At 42.7% G+C, this 23,006-nt stretch overlaps 1 long non-coding RNA gene across 1 annotated transcript; it reads right to left on the bottom strand.

The window, feature by feature from the left end:
* Nucleotides 1-6,106: 6,106 nt before the first annotated feature.
* On the bottom strand, nucleotides 6,107-18,559 carry LOC109368121. Its single transcript, XR_004160072.1, has 5 exons — nucleotides 18,286-18,559; nucleotides 14,011-14,839; nucleotides 9,766-13,506; nucleotides 9,398-9,461; nucleotides 6,107-9,246 (listed from the first exon to the last, which is right to left on the bottom strand). It is a non-coding gene; the product is annotated as an uncharacterized LOC109368121 (long non-coding RNA).
* Between the last annotated feature and the right edge of the window lie 4,447 nt (nucleotides 18,560-23,006).

Here is a 23,006-nt window from a genome sequence, read left to right on the forward strand (position 1 = left end):
GGGAGGAGAGATTCTTCCTGAGATCTGCAGCATCTGTGATGCTCTGTGACGGATCAGAATCCTAGAGGCTGTTCTGATGAAAAAGTGGATGTGCTCAGTGAGCCAACAAGAAGCGGTGTGGGAAATCAAACATGAGGCCCGATCATTATTTCCCCTTCCAGCCGTTTCATCTAAAATTCTGTAATTCATTTAAAGCAGAAATATTGCACTTAAGGGAGTTTGATTTTTTGTTTGTTTGTTTGCTTTGTTTTTGTCTTTTTTTTTTAATTAAATATGCTCAATTAGTATGTGAAGAAATGTTTCTCTGTAAAAATCAGCTGCGATCCTTGGTAAGCTCATTCTTTCCCTAAAGCTAAAATCACCTTTCCTAGCTTTCTCCCTAATTCTAAAAAAACACATTCTGTAACTTTGGCATTTTAATTTCCAGAAAGGCTGTACAGAAACAATCACAACAAACGATGATTGAAGAATGAAGGCAAGCTGGGCTTAGGGCTGCGTTACACTATAAATGGGAAGAGGAAGAGAGTATGTCTTCAGAGCCTGAGTGGTATAGGTTATGCAAACAGCAGTGACTCACCAAAATAAGAAGTCATCTGCCTGTAGCTGGCTGGTGTCCCACCACCTCTGTGATTGAAGGCAGGAAGAGTTTCCTTTCCCCACTTCTGTCTGAATGAAAAAAATCACGTTTTGTGTTGATGAACCTTTGGGTAAATTTTCCCATCCCCTGCTTAATACCTATCCTTCCACTTTCCCCTATTCCAGTGCACTCCTGTGTTTTCTTAGATGTACACACACACAGGCACATGCTCTGTGCCCTATGATGCTGACCCACTTGTTTTCCTCTATCACATCCTGCTCCACTATCACATCCACAATTTTGATCTAGAAAGACCTCATTGACCACCTCTGCCAGTCTCACAGTAGCTTTTGGTAAGCCTGCAGGATATAACAAAGGTTTCGGTGCCGGGAGGCAAGGGTGCATATTCTGACTCAACCTCATTGATGCTTCTATTTTCCCATCCTCTATGATCTCCATAAGGTGTGTAGCCGCTGGCCAGCTCTGCTGTGCTTTCCACCACTGTTCTCTGTGCTGCAGATGTTCACCTGTCACTTTGCTCTAAGCTATCAGATGTGATAGATTCCTATTGCAAACAGAAGGTAGACTCCATGTTTGGCAAACTGGAATCATACCAAGTCTATTTTCATTTCTGCTACCCAGGAATATGCATTATGCATACATTTTACATTTATGCCAGTTGGACTCAACTCTGCATCCTCTTGTTAGCTGAAATGATTACCTCTGGCTTCGGCAGTGGCATGATGATGCTGTATTTACCTGAATAAGGTTTTAACTCATGACCCCACTCAGCAGCTAAACAGGCCGTATTCTGCATTGAGATGCTTTATTTTCAGCAAGTATGAGTAAAGTGGCACAGTCCTATCAATAGTGATGGTAGAGCATCCCCATTCCCTGGATATCTGGGAGGGCAACAGCAGGTCCTGGGCAGCAGCACCCAGCCCCAGCTCCTCGTGTGGCCCCTGTACCTCTCAGCCAGCCAATCCATGGCCCTTCTGGGGCGATTCCCAGCAGGCCTGCGGGCACGGCCACCCTGTTGGCTGGTCTGAAAGCATTCAGCACTATGGGTGAAAGCTGCAGCAGATGGCCACCTTCCCTGGGACATAGTGCTCTTCCACCTTTGCTATCTCCCTTCTCCTTTCTCCTCTTGCTTCTGGTGGGAGCACCTTGGTAATAGCATTTTCCATTGTGAAGTGATAATTTCTGGTAGTGAAGGTTTTAAATCCCATCATTCTTCCTTCTTGCTCGCTCCTTTTCCTCTTTGCTATCTTCTCCACAGACTTCCTTTCCCTGTCATTTCATATTACACATCTTCAAAATTCACCAGCACCCAGCCTCTCTCTCTGGAGCTTTATATGCTTTTTTTCTTTTTCATAAGCAGTGGTCACTCTTCATCTTCCCAGGAACTATTCATCTCTGTGCAGTGCCTGTCATCTTGTGTGCCACAGCTTCTCCTGTAACATCTGGTCTGCATTTGAATAGTCTACATTTCAGCTGGGCTTCCTGGTTCCTTTCAGAGCTCTCCTCACATCATTTTTAATCTTCTCTGTATTGCTTCTCCCTTCCTTTTTATCCCAGAGGCAAAAGGGCCCTGTTAGCTTGCTGCCTCATAGGAAATATTCTTTCAACATCAAAGGATTTCAGACTGCAAACACTGTTAAAATGAGTGCACCGTTCTCTAGATCCAGGTGAGCTATAGCACTGAAACAGGTTTATGTCCCAGAATTTTTATTCATCCTTGGGTTTAGTGCCAATCAATTTTGTCTAGCCCTGAGGCTACAGTGCTCAGTTCAGCTTTTTTTCCATGTCTGTACCTGTATGTCTGTTTTGAAAATCATTATTTCTCTAAATCTTTGCCCTGCTGCTCTCACTTTTGCCACTCAAATGCATATTGAAAGTATACCTGATGTTCCTGGATTAAATAATTTCTCACCGTTCCTTAGTGACTGAGCTTCCCAAGCAACCCAATTCCTGACCCATGTCCCTGTACTTTGTCCCTTGCAGTGTCTGCTTGTTTTTCTTGTGGGTATGAAGAACAGTTCCAATTGTGGGTACCATTTAGATTTTGCACATATCCACTTACAACCTTCCCTTCTCTGGTTTGGCCTACCACAAGGGTTAAAATTGTTGGGGTTTTTTTGAGTCTGATTTGCTAGATATCTGATGGCTCATATATTCCCTTCCCAGGTCTCTCAGGGTCTCTCTCCCCACCACACTACTCACACTAAAATGCTAACCCTCTTTCCATGCAGAGAAATGTTTGGTTCTCCATTTGTCACCTCATTCCCCACTGAGATTGATACTTACATTCTTCTGTATTGGAGAGGAAGTCCCGGTGCTCGGGTCTGTGCTTCATAAACCATCTAAACAATATTTATAACTGTATATATATATTTGTATTTTAGTTGTATAAATATATATAATTGTATAATTTATAATATATTGTGCAAATGCTTCTTAATTCAGATAGACTCATATAGAAGCATTTAAAGTAATTCTGATATCATATAGAACAATCTTGCTTTATTCCTCTGTCATCCTTGCACCACTAGGTCTGTTGCTTTTATAGCAGTTCTTAATAATTCTTCCCTTCATTTTCTTCGTAGTATCTTTGAGCTGAGGGTACATTGGTTTCACTGTCAGTTCCTCTGCTTAACTGGATTACACTTCTGAGAAGCTCGTTTCATTTTCAGTGGCTGTTTTCTTTCTCCCTGCAATAGCAGGGGTTAGTTACAGAGTTTATACTATTCATTAGTATCTCATTTCTAGAATATCTCAAAGACATATAAGGGAGCAAACATACAAAGTTCAGGGGTGTATTTCTATTTGAAATAACAGAACTGTATAAATCCACCTGCAACCAGTGACCTTTTAGGGTCTGCAGCATTAGATCATGCCAAAAGAACTGACAGAGGAAAATTGTGTTAGGAAAAAATAATATCTGGGAACTCAGGTGTAATGTTTGCAAGACAAGATTTTGTAGCAGTTCTTTTACCCTTTGATTTGTTCACACTCTTTTCATCTGTCCTCAGGCTGAAGTCTTCAAAATTCTCTATTAAAAAAAAATGCCATTTGGGCAGATTTTGTCTCTAATCAGATGTCGGCTGCCTATGCTAGCCTTTGCTGAGAGTCCTGTGACAAAGGTTACAGCCCATGTTAAGCCTGCAGTTTCCTTACAGCTTCATGGATCTTGACAGAACTGCAGGAGATGAGGATGCCCCAAAGGCCAACACAGTCTGCTGAATCGTCCCTTGTGAGATCTGGCTGTGAGGGATGGGTAGGGCCTGTCAGGGTAGGTATTCATCCACAGACAAATGCTCAGACACAAACAGAGGGTGTTAGACTCACAGTGTAAACCTTTGCTCTAATGTTTATCATAAATTTCATCAAAGGGTCTTTTCTTAGTAAAACTAGTTTAGATATTAATCTCAAAGAACTATAAATGCTTAAATACCATTTGTATGGTGAGAGAGAAATCCAAGGAAGGAAGCAACGGCTGTTCTTTCACCCAAGATTCCTTCAACTCCAGCTTCAGTCCAGGTCCTGCTCTGAAGTCACTCAAAGTTAAATAAACGTTTCTAAAATGTATCTGGTCTCCTCCTTTCGGCAGTTCCAATATTGTTATATTTATACAAACCATCAATGCTGAGATCAGCACCCAGAATTTGTTGTGTTCTTTTTTCAGCTAAGAACACTTAGTCTTGATGGGAGTGCTGCAATAACTGGGCCCCATGGCATCCCTGCTGCCTCTGAGACATTTCTCTTTTTCATTACCAAGAGAGTGGTGAGGTGCTGGAACATGCTGCCCAGAGAGGTTGTGGATGCCCCATCCCTAGAGGTGTTCAAGGCCAGATTGGATGGGGCCCTAGGCAGCCTGGTCCAGTATTAAATGGGGAGGTTGGTGGCCCTGCCTGTGGCAAGGGGTAGAAGCTCAATGATCCTTGAGGTCCCTTCTATGGTCCCTTTTATAGCCATTCTATGATTCTATGATTCTTTGGGGCTTTTCTTTGAAGGACTCTGCAATATTTCTCACTTGTATCAATATTTCAGATTAAGATCTGCCAGCAGGCAACATAATTCACATCAGTTTCCCCACCCAGTCTCAAAATTCATGCAGAAAATCACCCCCCTACATCCAGGCCACAGTGACCTCTAAAATGCCTCTGTGCCATGTCTGACATTGGCTTCTACAGGCTTTGGGGCCTGGAAACAGGAATATTTCATAAAATAACCTTTATCTGTTAAAAGTTTGTGCACTTTAGAACTGTCCATTGAGCTTTAAGAAATAAGATGCTTGAGTGTGTGCATGGGATTTTACTCCTCCTAAGCAGCATCCTCTCTATATCTTCTTGTGGAAGCAGGTTTCAAATGAAAGGAGGGCAAAAAGAAAAAACCCCAAGATTCTTTTGCCTCAGCCAATAACCTTGAGGCCTTTGGTGGTACGAGACCTCTAGCATGTCAGCAAATGGAAGTCGCACTTAATCCTTACAGATAGGTTAAAAATATGGCTTTTAGTTTGTTCCTTATTTAGAGTTAGTAACCTTGATGGCTACAGAGACCTTTCTCTAGGGGTCTTAGTAACGAAGTGATCATTAAATTCAAACACGGCCCAGCACAGGGAGAGGGCCAAGCTAAAACCTTCGGGTGAGTCAACAGGGGCTCCTGATGTGGGTGCACCGCCCCGAGCACCGTGCCCAGAGGTGCGAGCGTGCCGGGCCCCGGGGCAGCGCCCATCCTGACACCACCTGCCGCGGGCTGGGCTGTAGGGAATGGAAACAACGTTAGGGGGAGCTCCGCCACCTCGTCCAGTTCTTCAAGAAAGAGCGGTTGTGCCACTGGCTCCAGTTCCGGGAGAAATCGGCGTTTTTCCTATTAGGTATCAGGCTGCTGTGCCGGGATAACGGGTTTTGCATGTCGTAGGATCCGCTTGGGTACGGGTATTTCCTCACCACAACGAATGGCAGATAGCGAATCCCACTCAGAGACGGTAGCCAATTCTCAACAAGGATTTTAGCATTTCTGACAAAAAGTCAGAAATGTCACAGAGTTTTAACTGCGGACTTTACCTCCCTCAGACCGATTTGCTAATGAGATCAGTAATTAGTAGCCATGACACTTTCCTGCTTCCAGGTTGTCTAATAAATATTCCAGAAAGTTGCCTGCAGTTTGGAGGGTGTATGACCAAAAAGGTTTCCCACAGTAATTATCCCAGAAAACTTATTATTTTCATGTGTGCTCTAATGTGCATGAAGTGTTCATAAATAGTCATTAAAGAATAAATGGAGGAAAAGTAAAATGAAATTTCTAATTCAAAAGAGATGGAATGAGTTTGAGTTACAGACCATAAATCACGAAATCATAGAATCGGAGAATGACTGGGTTTGAAGGGAACTTAAAAGCCCATCCATCCCCACTCCCTACCATGGGCAGGGCTGTCCCTATCCAACCCAGCCTAGAGCTTCTCCAGGGTTGGGGCACCCACAGCTCTCTGAGCAGCAGTGCCAGTGCCTCACCGCTCTCTGAGTGAAGAATTTCTCCTAACCTAAATCTTTCCTCTTGTAGCTTAAAACCATTCCCCCTTGTCCTATCATTATCAGACTGTGCAAAAAGTCAGTCTTCCCCCTTCAAGTACTGGAAGGAAAACAAGTCGCCCTTCTTAGTGTAATCACTTCCCACGCCCTGCTGGCCACCCTTCTCTTGATGCAGTCCAGTATACTATTGGCCTTTCAGGCCAATGTTGACTCCTGTCCAGCTCTTCATCCACAAGGACCCCCAGGTTCTTCTCTTCAGGGCTGCTTTCAGTGAGTTCTTCCCCCAGTCTGTAGTCATATCTGGAACCGGGAAGGGGCATGGCAAAGATGGGTGCAGGGAGGCTGGAAGAGACAGAGGAGTCTACCAGAGCGATTACTATTCTCATTACTGGTTTTGGTGCTGGGACACAAAGATCAATGCTAGGCTTATTTCAACATGAAAAATTAAATACTTTGTACTGAATGGTCTTGTATCCATGTTGAAATGCTCCCTGCTATTTCTCTGAAAGCAGTGGCAGTGGTCACAGAGAAGTCCACTGTTGTACTTTGAAGCAATTTTTTGAGCACCTGTGACAAAAGGACAAGTGTTTGTGTTCAGCTTCTGTGTGCGCCATCTGCTCAGAGGAGACATGCAGGCTTCCAGGAGGCTGCCAGGTGGCTGACCATTCCTCTTGTTTCAGATAAACAGCCAGCATGTTGCAGTAAATTCCAAAAGATCAAAATCCTCTGTTTTTCCCTTTCTGTAATCCTCACTGGAGAAAGTGAGAGCTTTCTTTCTTTTGGCTATATCATGTATTTCCAGCAAGATGAATTTTCACTTCACCTTCTTGTTATCTCATGAAAGTAGCCCACACAGAGTAAATAATATTCATTATTAGAGTATTGTATTTTGAACTTTAGAGGAGTCATTAGCTCTCTGAAACAGGCTGAAGAATGAGCTCACCTAATTGTCAGTTTCTGTGCCTATACCTGAACCAGTCTGAGGATATTCCAATGTGTGAAGTCATTTTAAAGAGTTGTTTCTTCCTAATGTGTTTCATTTATAAAAAGTGAGAAATTCAGGCATTTCTAGGGTGAAGCGCAAACACTTCACTACTTTCACAACAAGCGAATAGCTTGTCTAGGTTCAGGAGAGTGATGAATACAGTCATAGAATACCAGAATCCCAGAATCCCAGAATCCTAGAATCATAGAATGGGTTGGGTTGGAAAGAATATCCACTAAATTAGGCACCAGACCAGACTGTCCAGGGCCCCAACCAACCTGGCCTTGAACACATCCAGGGTCGGGGCACCCACAACCTCTCTAGGCAGCCTGTTCCAGCACCTCACCACCTTCTCAGCAAAAAATTTCCCCCTGACATCTAATATAAATCTCCCTTATTTTAGTTTAAGACCATTCTCCTTTGTCCTATCCCTAGCTACCTGTGTTAAAATTTGATTTAGCCAAAACCATATTATCAACACTAGGTGTCTTCAGGAGGTATGATCTCACTTTTATGTCCTGGAGGATGCTCATCCTCCAAAGGATGTTGGTATTTGAAGGGAGCAGGATGTGGCAGTCTAGCATAGCAAAAGTTACTTTTGTAATCTGAAGGCAACACATACATGAACCACTTCACTCCCAGTAGGAATGCGACACTACCACACCACAGACATTCAGTTTTTGTCTCAACATCTTCTAAATAAAGTCACCAGGTGTATCAAAGTTGCTGGAATACCTGGTCCTCCCTATTTCTTTTTTTAATATCTGTGAGAATATGCAAGCAGACAAGTTATTGTCATTAGAGGAAATTTCCAGAGCATCAGCTACTGTCTGATAAGTGCTCACCAGAATGCTCTTCCTTACAGGGCATGTGAGGTCACTTTCCCCTTCTTTGCCCAGTCGCAGTTCCCTTGACTTGGAGATGTACACATGAAAAACTGTCATGTAGCAGAAAGCTGGAAGCTCCCATTTTTGGCACTTTCTTCCATCTTCTTCTTTGCATCTTGCACAAAAGAATGTGGTTTTTTCTTAAATTGCAATTATTTTATGAGTCACACACTATATTAAGAAGCTCCTTTGTACGACCTCAAGAGTAAGTACCAGGTTTATGTCAAAAGATTCAAAGGTTTTGGGAAAGACAAAAGGCAAGTGGATAGAGAAACACACCAAACATGATTACACAAGTTTTCTTTGGGAGATCTGGATAAAAATATCCATAGCAACAGTCTGATCCTCCAGACAAACATTCAGGTCAATAACTTTTCATGAGCATATTCTCTTATCACCTTAGTAAGCTTGTGTAAAATTATTCACATGCATAAACATTTATAGGATCAGTCCAAGGGTCATTTCACATCGCTCAGTATTTTTAGCCTGTCTTTTTCTTTGGTGGCATGCATTATTCAACACATCAAGAAGCTAAATCAAAAGCATGGTGGTATTTTACTGGTTTTAAATCCTTTGGCTTAAAACCACAGGACAGCTTCCTTCCAGGAGGATGTGTCATTAAAAAAGTTCTGGCATTTCTTTTCTCCACCCACATAGCCAAAAAAATGTAAAGAATTTCAGATTTTTCTCATTTCCTTCTGGGACAGAGTAATCATGTGAGTGAGTGTACAGAGGAGATTCCTAGCAGTTAATTTACTGGCAATACCCATAGCCTGTCCAATGAAGTAGGAAGGAAGCATAGTTTGTTTCACTGGTGATTTCTATTGTAAGAAATGTTTCACATGCAAAAATGTTCCTTGTGACCATGAAAGTGCATCCTTGTATTACTAAAAACAGATTAGGAAATTACATGCAGAAACATTAAATAAAAAAAAAAAAGAAAGAAAGAAATCCCAGAATAGCATAAAGAATGAAGAAAACAAGTGAAGGAAATTCCAAATGAAGGTGGGAACCGCAACAGGCAGTAGCATAACAAATGTAGCGTGCATAAATAAACCAAGACATAATAAAAGGTAGATTAACTGAAGTGCATTCTGCACAACTCATATCCTGCTGCATTACTTTTTGTCATTAATTACCCCATCTACATAAAAATAATATCAATCAGCCAATTGGAAGCACTTCTTAATGAGCAAAATTTCATACTCTGGGGTCAAGTTCCTTTTCCTTCATTTGTCTTCATTAGCAGCATCTCTCAAGGCTCTCCTGAAATAGAAGGCAGTGAATTTGTCAGCAAGCTCTTTAAATTCTCTCTGAATAATGTTTAAAAATAAAACAGCAAGATGAGCCAAAGAAGTATTAGAATGAAATGGAGGTTGTTATTGTTATGAGATATTACTGAAACTATGTGTCTTACCTTCTTAATCATTTTCATCATCTGTATTATTGTCTGGGTGCCACTTTTCTCTGGCCCTTTTGCACTGAAGGATATGAAAATACCTTACGAGTTACAGCCTGGTCTGTAAGGTGTAAACCACACCATCATTCCTTCCCTGGTTACTCATATTCACTACGTTGCAACCACGGTGTCCCATTACAATGCCCTGTCCCCTATTTCTACCCCAGGTAAGCTGGTTTTCTCTTTTTTCTTCCCAAGGACAGGACAGGAAAATCAATTATCAGTGGTATACCATAGCATCTACTAAAGAAAGAAAGGAGACTGATGCAGCCATCAGGTGTTCTGGTTCTCCACAACCCTCCCAGGAACTTCCCATCTCCTCTAACCTTGTTGCCCTTGCAGAAGACTCCATGTTCCTTAAAAAATAGCTATGAACAGAAGGTATGGAGGCAAACAGAATGTGCAATGTTACTGCATTCATTCGTTCTGGAAACCTCTTTGGCTTCCTCTTCTGAGAGCTACTGGGGAAAGGAGAGCGCAGCCTCTCAGAGTCCTCCTTTATCAGTAGCTTGAAAGTTATGCTCTTGACTCATAGCTGGGAAACTATAACATAGCCTAATATTCCTTGGAAATCTTTTTGTCAGAACCAGCTATTTGGAATGGTTGACTTAATGGAGTAATTGCTGCTCTTTTGAGACAGTGTATACAAACTGGTAAAGACATGTTCCTAATGCAATGAGAAGTTTCTATTTTGTTGTTATCCCATGGGAAGGCTGAAAGAGCAACGAGAAGATCCTGAAAAACCTCAAGTGATTTTCTTCGCACTTCCCATGCATGACGACACTTCTGCCTGTCAGTTCTCTGCACTGGGTCTGGCTGGGATGGAGTTCACTTTCCCCACAGCAGCCCATACAGTGCTGTGCTCTGCTCTTGTAGCTGGAACGGTACAAGATACTGCACCAATGTTTTGTCTATTGCTGAGCAGTGCTGGCACAGCATCAAGGCTCTCTCCAGCACTCCCAGTGCCAGGAGGCTGTGGGTGGGCAAGAGCAGTGGAGGGGACATCACCAAGGCAGCCGATCTAAACCAACCTGAGGGATATTCCATACTCTGAGGAATGCACACTATGCAGTAAAAGCTGGTAAAGGGGAATGTTATTAATGTTAAAACATCTGTCCTCCTATTCAACTGCTATGTGTATTGAGGTTCTGCTTGCAGATGAGAAATACAGAATAACTGTTTTCTCTCTGCTTCCACACGTCTTTGCTCATTTTTCTCTTTCTCTTCCCTCCTTCAACCCTCTCCCCCACTCCTCACACCTTATTTAAATGGTGCTTATTTCAAACCCTGAGCCTTTCTTTTTTCCATTCTATTTTTCCCCGTCTTCCTCTGAGGAGGAGGTATGAGAACCCATCATGTGAAACCAGCATGCACCCAAAGCCCATGGCTTGGTCATCTCTCCCACCAGGAGCAGGCCATGTGCAGGAAGGTGTGCCCTGCCCAACAGCAGCAACATGGATCTGACCTCCTGCCCACAGTGGGCCCATCGCTGCTCTGCTGCTTTCGCAGTGTCCTCCTTTGGCATTGCTGGCTGTCCTCAGAGTGTGACAAGCTCTATAGCCTGTATGTTGATTACAACTCTCCAGCGCTTTCAGGTGCTTCATAAACATTCGCAAGGAAGAAATAAAAATAAAGGTGTAGCTCCAACTCACATCCTAATGGATATAACCTCTAACCCTGGAAGATTTCAGGTATAATCGTGACGTCTGTTTCATGTTCCATGGCTCAAACACTTCTGCTAAGCAAAATCTCCCAAGGATCTTGTGTGCCAGGGCAAGGAGGTGCTGACCATGGCTGGTGACAGGACACAGCATCCACAGCACCAGGTGCAGGAAAGGCCCCTGAAGGAACTGGGATGACAGCAAAGCTGCGGGTGCACAGCCCTACCTGGAAGCTTCACCTCCTGGCCCAGTGGGGCAGAAAGGGTTGGTTTGCTCTTTGTTAGTTTGTAAGAAGACTTAGCTAATGGTGCTGAGTGGATCTCTTGCAAACCAAATAGAAAAATTATTCTTCATTTTATTATCATTTTCCTAGAAAAAGATCAAGAGAATTCAATGTCAGGTTCTAGACAGAAAATTATTCCTGCAGGAAAACAGATGCTGAGCTACAAAACTAGACCCTGAAGATTAGGGCAGATCTTCATAAAGTAGGCTGGGACTTCTTTTAAAGAACTCTTCTAATAGTAATTTGGACAATTAGCTCATCTCTGATATATCTAGATCTCTAGAGAGTCCCTGTAAAAGAAGAAAAACAATCTAGCCTATGGTTGGCCCCACAAAAGAAGCCAAATCAGCAACATTATGAAGGCCACTAATGAGACAGCTATTATTGTTATTGATTTTCTGTGGAACATTGTCAGATTGTGTTGCCAAGCCTGATAAAAGGGATATAAGATTGAGTTTTATGTCTTACGCCAAATGTTCATGTACCTTGTCAGTCATTTATACAGGTGGAATGATGATAAGTGATCTTTTGGTAACCTGTCCACGAGCAATTTATGAATTCCAATTAAAAACTTCTATTATAAACTCTCAGTATGCAATAGCAACTGCGTATTAAATTGCAAACTTCACTTTATGAGGATAATCTGCTTTTCTTGCTGTCATTTCTCCACTTTTCTGGGGAGAAGATGGTGCTAAAAGACAAACCTGAAGATTTGTCACAACTTGTGTGCCTCCCACTCAAATGAATACCTTCTTCAGCAGACAAGGTCACTAGGTAAAGAAAGCTAACTAGTGACAGCGTAACTTCTCCTGGTGAAGACTTTGAGTACTGGGTGATGTTGATCAAGGTTACGTTTCAGGCAATAGTGATATCCCACAGCCCTGAAATTGTCAAGTCTTATTACTGTATCTGTACAAATGAAGCAGTGACGTGCTTGAAAGTATGAAAAGTATGATAGGTAAGCTGCTTGACGTGATGCCTGTTTGTGCTCTCTCAAATTGCTTACAGAGGTCTAGACAAGACAACTGTGGTAGTCTTGAGCACAGCAAGAGCACTAGGAAATACCTAAGGGGGAAGACATACATATCTACATTAGAAGACATGCAATACACATATTGCAGTATACACTTCCTAAATAATCTTAACTCTTATGGTGGGAATGTTAAATACCATTAGACTAACTAGAAACAGTAGAAATACTGTAAACCAGAGAAAGTTAAATGTTACCACGTCTCTTTCCAACTTCAACTATACTTATGAGAGCTGATAGGAAATAAAGTAACAGGAAAGCACTGTAGGCAAGGAGTGAGAGATGATCCATGAAGTGCCTATCTGTGGGATAAACAGAAAAAAATCCGGACTGCAAACAGCAAGGAGGTGTATCTGCTGGCCTTAAAAGATAGGGATCATTTCTTAATAGAGATAAGATAATAAAAGAAGAGCTCAACCTCTATCTGAGCTCATGTTCAAGGGAAGATTCCTAACTGTAGATAGCCTGGAGGCTTCTGTAGAGCTCAGGTAAATTTTAGTAAGAGAGAACTGGCTTCCTTATCACTGAGTGATCTTTCAGGCAGGATTGACAGCTTTCCGCTATAATTCCCACTCTTGTGTCTGTTATCACAAGTTTACTATTGAAGTCTTATAGAAAGTCTTTCACCTTAGCAGTATTGCTTTGTCCTTTTTCTGCTCCTTTTATCAAGTGTTCAAGATTAAATGTAAAATTCCTTTCAGACAACAACAGTAAGTGCATCACTTCTTTGCAGCGCACTCCCTGGGCTTCTTTCCTGACAGCTCTGGTATACAGGTCAGCAGCTGCTAATGAGAGGACCCTGCTCGGTACATGCTTAGCATATGGATAAAACAATTAAACCATTAGAAAATTGCATCATGGGAGTAGGAAAGCTGATAGAAGAATGTGTTGTGCAAAGTATAGAAAGGCAATTTAACTGTATGAAGGATGATCACAGGTCTCTGAGAACAGTCATCAGGTCAGTATCTGGATTGGACTTCCAGAAGACTTCTTGATAGTGTGGGAACCTGTGATGGGTGCAGGAAAGCCGGGACATTGTTCCTGTGTGCACTGGGAGGTGTTGCATTAAGCATATGAATTGGGTGAATCCAAGCTTGGGAGACAAAAAAAAAAAAGGAGCATAAACATATTATACAGAAATCCTTACGATTATTAGGCAATCTGAGGCTGGTTTCTGTCAGTGTTGGGGCCAATTTAAACTCTTCACAAGATCGGCTGATTCAATGAGTCAACAGAAACATCGATCAGCAGGAACCAGCATGCCATGAATATTCAGGAGGCCCTAAAGTAAAATTGCTCTAATAAATGACACCACTCCTTCATTAAGTGTGGAAGTGTTTCATTGACAGTGGCTGCACAAGCGGCTCCCACCCAGCCTCTGTGCATGGCAGCGTCTGTTCACTGCTGTGCTTAGGGCATACACTGAAAACACCCAAAAAAACAGACAGAGGATTTCTGTCATTACTTGTCCCAAGAGAAAGCAATAACTAACCTTAGGAAAAGTGAAAATGAGCTGCTTGAAGATACAAAATGGATAATCCTGCTATTTATCCCCACTACCCAGGTTTGCCATCATGCCATCCCTCTGTACATTTACCTTGCCTGCTCTTGGCTCCAGGTGTCCATGCTGTGTCCATGCTGGGCTCTACTGGTGGGGGACCTTATATGTACCCAGCCCTCAACCAGCCTGATCAGATGCAGCTAGTTTGGCATATTCCTGCACGCAGAGAAACCTAATTGGATTCATTACACCAGTATTTGCATACACAAGCATCGCCCGTGATGAAGTCGAGTTGTTCTTGCATAACTGTCCCCATTTTGTGGCTGGGCGTCAGATACCTTCAGGGCTGATAGAAAACATTTGTTGGCAGAGGGACTGCTGCTTTCTGCTGCCGTTTCTTTGACAAACATTATCACATCAGCTATCAGCCTTAGCTACCTGTCACCGTGGTGACACTGATCTGCTTTGCCATTAAAAAGGGAAATCATCCTAAATTTATAGACAAATGTGAGCAAAAAAGGTATTGTTTTAGCACTTTCATATCTAACTGAATTCTGAGAAAAGCATACATACATTTTCCCCTAGGGTTTTTGTCCTGTTTTAATACATGACTGAGAAGCTGAGAGAGCCATTTCATATACGGCTTCAGCCAGCAGCATATCATCAAGCCAAATTTCATGTCATCAGATATTCACAAGTTTTGGCATTGTAAAGAAAATTACAATCTCTGTAGCATAAACAAGATGGTGTATTCTGAATTAGGAGGCTTTCGGTACTGGGGAAAATATTCTGGTTTTTTGCATTTTTTCTGTTTTTCTTCTGCTGGAAGACAAATGTGGAGGAGGACACCCTTAGGAAACGGCTGTTGATTTCAGCACCTGGCAGTGTTATCATCCTCAGTGGATGTCCCCGACAAGGTCAGTTTCTGTTGATAGAAGAAGAAACAGAACATTTCTAAAACTGAAACTGCAAGCACTTCTTGGCTAAGAATTTGTTTTAAAAGCAAGACTGATACTAAATTTAATGCTATTTTTACTTTTGGTTGGTAATGTACATATTTTGTAAGCTAATACATGTCTCTCTCTCAAAAGTTATCAACCGGGGAGCACTCTTTTATCACATAAGGGTTCTAGCTAAAAGGACAGCAGATCACAGATAAGGAAAAAAATGAAGTCATGAACGCCTGTGTGAATACTACTGATAATGAAAACAACAGAGCAGCCACTCATCCTGCAGAGAGCTCGCTGCCTTGCTAAGCTGCATCCCCTGTGGCCCCGCGGGGCTCTGCTGATCATTAGAGAGAAGTAATCCTGGAGAGGCTCTGCTGTGACAGCCACACCAACCGCGCACTGAGGATCCTTTCCAGGGGTGAGTGTGCTTGTGACAACCTCCGTGATAAGTGCAAAGCAGCCCCTATTCTCAGCCTCATTACGAATAGAACTTGTCATGGGGAAATAATGGGAAAGGTGGTGAGATACTGTCAAACGCCTGTCAAGGTAAAAGGCTAATGTCATCTCCCAGACAATGATGCTGTATTAAACATGCACTGTAATAGAGTGCGTTATGCAAAGGAGATACAAGATGGACGGTTTGGCAGAAATACAGGTGCTTTGGATAGGCAGATAACTGCCAGATTTGCTGGAGGGCAGGTATTTTACTAATTGATAGGAAATTCCAGTGAAGAAGCCCATAGAGCACACACCTAGCTCAAAATCTTGTTTGGAGGAAAAGATCTGCACAGAAATGCAGGATGACATTGTGACTTCTGTGAAGAGAGGTTTGGAGCAAGTCTGTTCCTTCTTCCTGAAGATATGTCAAGTTCAAAGGGAGAAGGCACAGACTGATGTTCTCACATTCCCACGCAGAACACCTGTTCTGATCAGCCCAGTTCAGCACAGCCCTAGCACTGGATTGTGCATTTGTGAAGCACATTCAATACCTTCTCAAGAAATCACAGAATCATCAAATTATAGAATGGTTTGAGTTGGAAGGGACACTTAAAGGTCATCTAGTCCAACTCCCCAGCAATGAACAGGGATGCCTTCAGCTACATCAGATGCTCAGAGACCCGTCTAGCTGGACCTTGGGTGTCTCCAATGATGGGATATCCACCACCTCTCTGGGCAACCTGTGCCAGTGCCACACCACTCTTGTGGTAAAAGCCTTCTGCCTTATACCCAATCTAAATCTCTTTTAGTTTGAACCATTTCCTCTTCTTCTATCAATGTCCTCGTCACCACAGTAGAGCAGCCATGGCATAGTCAAATTTGGAAAGAATGGGAGAAACCACATTAAAACCTTAAAGGAAGTGCTATTCTTCAAAACCTATTCTGGGATTTCCACAGACAAGAAGCATCACACCTAAGCCAGACATCCAGAGCCTGCTTCAAAGCTCTTGGACACAGAACCGGACTATCCGTCAGGGGAAGCACTGAGCTCCAGTTATTTGCCAAAATAAAATGTGTCAGACGTCATCAGAAAAGTACGGGGTGGGGGTAGGGGAAGGGCAGCAGTTGTTAATCATTACCTCTGAAAAATAAACATATTCTTTGATGAATAGAAGAACGATTTCTCTGTGGAGAGCATGGAGCTGGCACTTTCAAAGCAGGCAGCCTGCCCTCTGCTCTGCTGCAGGCAGTAGGACTCAGTACAGCCTCCCCACAGTCCCATCGTTCCCAGAGAATTCACACTGCAGCGATAAAGAAGCCGTAAGAGCTGCCGCCTCCTCTCTCCCAGATAAGGATGACTAATGGCTCACTCAGCAGGGCCCTCTTTTTGGGAAGAGCCACTCTTAAAGGCTCACCATTACTAAGTCTGACTGAAGAAAATAATGTTTCCTGGGGCCTGATGGCCCAAGATGAATCAATTAATCCTCATCAGTTGCATTCAAAGCAGTGGATAGTTGGAGGTCACCATGGCTCTGCATGAAAGCCCACTTTTATGCAGTGTGAGCCAGTGGGCAGCCATGGTTTTTAGGAGATGGATCCCCACTCACCAACTCATGTGAAATACCAGCCTGACTTGCTTGCAAGAAATGTCATCATGGAATCACAGAATCATTAAGGTTGGAAAAGACCTCTCAGATCATCTGGTCCAACCATTTACCAATGTTGTCCACTAAACCATGTTCCTTAGTATCACATCTACGCATTCCTTAAGCACCACCAGGAATAGTGACTCCCTGGGCAGCCTGTTCCAGTGCCCAACCACTCTTTTGGAGTTTTTCCTAATAACCAACCTGAATCTCCCATGGTGCAACTTGAGGCCGTTCCCTCTCATTCTATTGTTATTACCTGTGAGAAGAGGCCAACCCCCACCTTGCCACAACCTCCTTTCAAACACTTGTAGAGAGCAATAAGGATTCCCCTGAGCCTCCTCTTCTCCAGACCACTGGGTCCACTGAGCCCTTCTCTGCTGAGCACAAGCAGAAAGGAGCCAGCACTGCATTCCCAGCGCAACACAAAGGGAAACAGCATTTTACATCATTTCCAATGGATCATGGTAACACAGATATTTTCCTCCATGACTACAGGTGTACAAAGATCACCTGCAGAACTGAAGCAACTCTTAACTGCTGACACATTGTAAATATCATTAATTAAATAATAATCATCCTGAAGATCACAGAAGGAGACAAAAAGGCAAAGCTTGGGATGCTATGAGAGAAGGATACTTTCATATGAGAGCTCTAGGTAAGTTTTAAAAAGCTATCTTGTGAGATTGCATTTTTTCCATAATCTGTCTGGCTCCAAGTGAAAGCAATATCAAGGATTAAGCCAACAGTAATTTTAAAAAAAGTATACTAAGATAAAAACCTCATGAAATGGCATTTTCTTCCTGCAATATATGCCCTCTCCTGCTTTACCCAGACATATATCTCACAAAAAATACATAATAAATAAAAATGATAGCCCCACAAAGCCAACGCTACAAGAGAAGCACTGCAGAGTCCATCTGCTCTTTGCATCATTGGAAAAAATAAATGCTGCCTTCTGATTCTCAGCTACTGATGCACACACAGCACAGGAAAGCAGCCCAGCTTTCAAACACATGGGTTCAGTTTGTAGTGTCTGTGGTGAAAAAAATCTTTTCTTTTATAAGCCAAGCAAATAGTCTCTGATGTTTATTAAAAGATAGCAGGCAGCCCCTCAATATGTTGGTGCAGTTATGCCTCCAGTGCTGCTTGTTTACAGACCAGGAGGAAAAGGAGAGGCTGGCAGTGAAATGCAAAACCTCGCAGGCACCCATTTCCAGCCGGATCAGGTAACTCTGTAATGGGTTGTATAAATCCAGCTGGTAACATCACCCACCTCTGGAGACAGGATACACTCCCATGAGAAAAAAGATGATCAAAACTGTGGTCTGACTTACCAGAGGCAGACAGCCCTCCGTTCTGTGGTTCTGTGATTCTGTGATGCTTGTGGGTCCCTTCCAACTCAGGGTATTCTATAATTTTGTGGTTGTTTCTGTTAACCCGCTGTCACTGAGTCAGTAAAACTCCCCAGGCACAGTTTTACTTCAGGATCAAGGTCTTCTTTTCTTAACTATAACACTGCGCACTAGAAATCAAAAAGCTCAGGCAGCGTTTTCCCACGGGGATTTATATCCATTCATAGAATCATAGAATTGTTTGAGTTGGAAGGAACCCTTAAAAGTCACCTAGTCCAACTCCCCTGCATGAACAGGGACACCTACAGCTCAGAGCCCAGTCCAGTCTGACCATCCACCACCTCTCTGAGCAACCTGTTCCAGTGCCTCGCCACCCTTATTGTAAAATATTTCTCCCTTACATCCAATCTAAATCTCCCTTCTTTTAGTTTGAAACCATTTCCCCTTGTCCTATCAAAACAGACCCTGCTAAAGAGTCTGTCCTCTTCTTTCCTATATCCTCCCTGTAGGTACTGAAAAGCTGCTATCAATCATTCACATCTGCTTACATATACTGCAGTAAATAATGGTAATGGATAAATCTCATCAGTGTGGAAGTATGTTGGAGACAAAAAGGCTTGGGAATACAGGGGATAAGTGGAAGAAGAGAGAAGGAGCAGGAGACAGAGGGCTGCTCTGTTTCACTCTTGCTTTGACAAAAAAATCTTGGCACTACATCTTTAAAGTAAGGTTTTCAGTGAGCAGATACCACTCTCGCATGTGCTTTGTCAGTTCCAGGAAAGCTGATGAGACACTCTTTCTGAGAAAGCAGGTGGCCACACTCCATCAAGCTCTTTGAAATCACCTAATGAGATCATTTCATCCAGGAGACGACTGAAGAGCCCACGCTGCATGGCAGAGCATTCTGAGAACGAAGGGCATTCAAGGTTTAGAAACCACGTCCTTCCTCATCTTGACATGATTGAATCACTGACGAGACGGCACCAGGCAAGCACTTGACAGCTCTGAAGACAAAGTGACCGGTCTGTCGGTCACTGGTCAGCAACTGAAGTGCAGAGCAGCTCGGGTGCTCTTGGGGAAAAAGCAGTGAGCCTTCTTTCCACCTTTGTCTGATCCGTGACAGATAGAAACTAGATTTCACTGCTGTGTTTGGCAGGAGAGAAATTCAGTTTAGTGTAAGGTAGGAAATATGGAAAACTCTCATGAATGTTGTCGGCTGCAAGCATGTGGCAGGGAACTGGGCAATGCTGTTCCTGTCCACAGGGAGCACACAATGCCCCATGGAAGCACACAAACAAAGCAAAGATCTCACACTTCATTATTTTAAAGTTTATATAATGTCATGCAGCAAACGTCTTCTCTACAGTGTCAGGAAAGCTGTTCCTCCAGCCACTGATCTTCACCCTGGCAGGATTTCTGGATATCATGTAAGTCCAAGACACCTCTTGGGCTTGTAGGAAGGGAGCAAAGACTCAAAGCCTTTTCTTTGCTCTTTACCTCCCACTCAGGAAGGAAGGGTGCCTTTGCTGGTAAAAATAATCTCAAATCGCCGTAAGTGATGCTCCCCACAGAACCCCTTTCCTCTCAGATTCACAGCATGATTTGGGGTCTGGAAAACCACTTTCTGTGCACACATACTCATTCAGGTGCAGAGAAGTTTGAGGTGGAAGTGTGTTTATAAGGCACCGTGGGAGAACTCCAAAGGCAAGAGCCTAGCTTTTGAGCAATGAATTCCCACTGAGCTACAAAGAATCAGATAAAACAGCAAAATATGAACTGTCTAAGAGTTCAGGTTGCTGCACTGCAGTGAGATACTGATTTATTTTGTTTTGATGAGGATGATGCTTTTCCTCGTTATACAGATAGTATAGGATTTACATTTGTTTAAGAACAAGCATGTCTAGAAATGCTGAATGTTTGGAATTGTGTTACTCGAGGTAGAGTTAGAAGCTCAAGAGCAGAGAACAGAGACCAGAGAAGACAGCCATGTCACTAAGTTATGTCCCTTGCTGTCACACAGCCCAGATGGTGCCATCCCCTACAGATGCTGGTTTCTTTCTTGGCTAAATAGCAAAGCATTTGCTCTGTGAATAATTTGGAGGGCTTATAGCAAAACCTCAGCATCTACCTGCTACACATGCCAGTTTGTGGGCTGGCCCCATCCTTTCAGTGGCTGTATCTTTTCGTCCCCAGTGTTCCCCCATCTGCAGGCAGCAACAGTAGCCTACTGGACTCATCCTGCAGCTGAGCAAGTCAATGACAGCCCCTTTCCAGAAGCAACGTTCTCTTCTACAAATTGTGCTATGTTTAAAAGAGATTTGTACTTTCAACATCACTGTATGTTACTCCAGTATGATGAAATAATGGCATGGCTCTGTTTAGATTGGGCTTTTCCCTCATGGGATGCTCATTCACATCCTCTGTGTAGAAACCTTCCCAATTAAAATCACAGTGTAAAGCTTTTTGACACTTCCTTCCCTTAGAGGACAGCAACAAGGTAAGGACCTGAGCCATCCCTTGCCTGGGGGATGAATCCACTGTAGCATGTAGGCAGTTGCAAACCAGGCATCCTTCCTTGGCAGCCTTGGTAGGCACTAGTGTGGACACAAGTTTTTGTTCCCACTTAGCAAAGCTTCCCTGAACAGCTCAAGGACATGCTTTAAACTCCTTTCTCCAGCACCTTATTTGGTAGTCCATAAATAGCTCCTCTCCAAACACTATGCTGAAAACCCGAAGTCATGAGCAAAGAGTAAAACTATTTTATTGCGTAAGCATTTTATTGTAGTTGTGGAGGCCAAAAGCTCCAGAGCTCTATTCAGCTTTAAATAAAGTTAATAATAATAAAAGTATGCAAAAAATGCCATTTCATTCCCAAGATTCCCATAAAACAGGTCTGTCTTCATTCAGCCATCAAAAATGAGCTATAGAGCACAAAAGGTTGTGAGTAAAGCAAGGATGAGCTGAGCCACAGCAGCTCTGCATGCTTTTATAAGTTAGTTTGGAGATCACAGCCAGGGATTTCATATTCAGATACCTAAATATAGAGTTGTACACATTCATCATGCCTGTATTTTCAGGGGCTTTTATGTTCAGTGCTGGAAAATGATCAACGACTTCTAAAAAAATCAGTCCCTTGGTGATGTCTAATTTTGTGTATCCAAAAGTAAATGTGTTTCAGAGCTCAGTTATAGAAATATTGAGATTTATTTTCTTATATCTGTCATTTCTTGGGATGGCCTGGTTCCTTGTGTATGAAGGCAAGACCTGATCTTTCTTAACTGATATTATGTAATATTTATAAATACTGTAACAATGCATGCCAATAGCAACCCATTTATCACATTCTGTTCATTCAGAAACTCCTCATATTAACACAAAGTCAATTTCCCGACTTTAAGGCAAAGTTTTTCCTTCCAGAGATAAAGGTAGGACTCAATGAGATTCTCTCCTTTGGCTGCACTCTTCTAAAGAGAAAGAAAAATGCTTTGCTTCCTCATGACTTTTCAACTGTTCCAGCATGTATTTGTATTGACAGCCTCTCTCAGTCCAAGCCATGCATCAGCTACTGGGGTGCACTTCTCTGCACATGCCTGTGCAATTCTGTTCTTCAACAATGTGCAACTGATTAGCGTTAATAGCAGTAATTTGAAGTCATTAGACAGTAATCCATAGATTATAGCAGAACAATATATCTGTCATCAGCTTGCTGCTTGGATCTAAAAACGCTGGCTGCTCTTTTTATCCTGCTCAGTCTGACCCGTCTGCAACATGGCTACCATACCCAGCCCCTAACCTAGCCAAACTCTGACATGTTTTTACCCTTCCACATGGGAGTGCTTCTTTTAAATAATGCAACCTGTGTGACTGGCTCTGCCTCTTGATTTTCCCCTGATAAAACATTTGCTATTTTAAGATGGAGCTGTGTCCTTCAAGTTCTTTGCCAGTTTCAGGCAATTGGATTTTCAGCTTGATCTGTAACTCCTGATGCTTTGACCAATTACTCAAATGCAAACATGATGACATTTTTCTTCCTTCTGTAATGCCTGGATCTAGCTATTTCCAGACATCTCACTACTTTTTTCTAATCATGCCCTCACACGTGATTCAGGAAATGAAAACAGGCATGAGCTATGTGAGATATGGCCCCTAAAGATCTGAGGAAGACCTTCAGATGGCACCAATGGCACTTCTCCAGTTGAAGATTAACATGTAAACTGATTAGCATGTAAGCTGCTTCTGCCTCCTCTTCCTGAACTTTATCTCATGATACCCACACCTAAGATGCAAATAATGACTCAGACTCACTTATAAAATGGTATTAGGAAGAAAGATTTAAAAAAATCATTTTTTCCCTCTTTTGGGATACAAGAGAGGCTCGCTTTTAGTGGGAAAATGGCTCCCACAAAATAGCAGCCACAAAAGACCAGGTTCCAGACATGGGGCCCAGCTGTAGGGGCAGAGGAAGAAATGCTGGCAGCCATTTGACAGTCAGTTCAGAAAAGGGAATCCCTCCAGGCTGATGTGGAAGTGATGGGTAAAGAAAGTATCTTTGCTGTAGAAATATTAATATCATTTGCAAATTTTTAGCCAAATTTATTCATTTCAAAAGCTCAGCTTGGGGACTGAGAAATTTTTCAACAAAACATTAGTCTCAATTAAGCAAATGTAACAAAGATAAATGAGCTCCCCCCCTCTCCCCCCCC

Source organism: Meleagris gallopavo, chromosome 6 (assembly GCF_000146605.3).
Source record: "Meleagris gallopavo isolate NT-WF06-2002-E0010 breed Aviagen turkey brand Nicholas breeding stock chromosome 6, Turkey_5.1, whole genome shotgun sequence".
In the NCBI taxonomy this organism is placed as follows: domain Eukaryota; kingdom Metazoa; phylum Chordata; class Aves; order Galliformes; family Phasianidae; genus Meleagris; species Meleagris gallopavo.